The sequence below is a fragment of the Mus pahari genome, unplaced genomic scaffold (assembly GCF_900095145.1).
Source record: "Mus pahari unplaced genomic scaffold, PAHARI_EIJ_v1.1 scaffold_13589_1, whole genome shotgun sequence".
Classification (NCBI taxonomy): Eukaryota; Metazoa; Chordata; class Mammalia; order Rodentia; family Muridae; genus Mus; species Mus pahari.
In genome coordinates this window covers 988-2321 of record NW_018392692.1, presented here as the reverse complement: position 1 = coordinate 2321, position 1334 = coordinate 988, and positions in this window count along the sequence as shown.

Below are 1334 nucleotides of genomic sequence, written 5' to 3'. Positions count from 1 at the left end.
GAACCAAGGGCCTCTACTCCCATTGATNCCTAACAAGAACCTCTGTTGTTGAATTAGGGAAGGCCGAAAGTAACTGAGGAGAAGGGCGATCTTGTAGGAGGACCAGCAGTCAATTAATCTGGACCCCCGAGGTCTCTCAAACATTGGACCACCAAACAGGCAGCATACACCAGCTGATATAAGGCCCCCAACACACATACAGTAGAGGATTGCTGGGTCTGTGTTCATTCAGAAATGATGAACCTAACCCTCAAGAGATTGGAGGCCCCAGGGAGTTTAGAGGCCAGGTGGGGTAGGGGGTGGTAGATGCGGACATCCTCCTGGAAACAGGGTGTGGGTAGGAGGTATGGGATGTGAAACAGTCAGATGGTGTTCCGGAGGTTCGGAGAATAAAACTGGAGTGTAAAAGATATAACTAAATAATTAACAAAAATAATGGAATATAGAGGAAAACAGAATTTTCAACAAAGAAATCTTGAATGGCCAACATGCACTTAGAGATGTGAGTTTCTGCCTGCAGCAAAACTCACTTTAATCTGGTCTGGGTTCATCCTGAGAAGCAGGCTGGCCTGAAATGGAATGCGTGAGAGAAAAATGGAGCCAAGACAATATTTTTACTGATCGAGACTGGAAGTTTAATGTAGGAATTCAGTTTATACAGTGTGGGGATAAAACCCAGTCCCCAACCCCCAGTCTTAGAAGGCATAGGTGAATGTCTGGGTGGGTCCAAAGGATGTTGTCTTCTGGGACAAAAGGTCTTCTCAGCAGGAGGTGGAGACAGGGCAACAGCAGAGTAGCTCTGTTGGATCTGAAGGTTATTACTGGTGGATCTTAGTGCCTGCAGGGGGCTGGGGTTTGAAGGACAGTGATTAGTGTAAACAGTAAGGTAGGCTTGGCAGATAACTGCAGGTGGTCCAGTGGCAACAGGGAGTTGGGAGATGTTTTAAAAGAGAAATGTTTTAAAAGCCTTCTTCATCAGGGAAATGCAATTCAAAATAACTCTGAGATTCCACCTTAATACCAGTAAGAATGGGTAAAATCAAAAACTCAAGTGACTGAAGTGGAAATTTCTGGTTTCTTCAACACCTCATTTGTGTCACATGATATTTTTCTGGATGCTGTCTTGTAAGAGGTTATGTGACGGTGGGTGAAAACAGACACTTAAGAGTGCACATGATGTTTAAAAAGAATATAAATGAAATCCCCAAAACTGTNAGAAGGGGAAAATGCATGGCTACACGATGAATTACTTTGCTGGTCTTCACTNGTGTTCTCTGGTCTTCACTTGGCACAGAAAAAAGCATCAAAGAACTTCTCATGATATTCTGGATGAT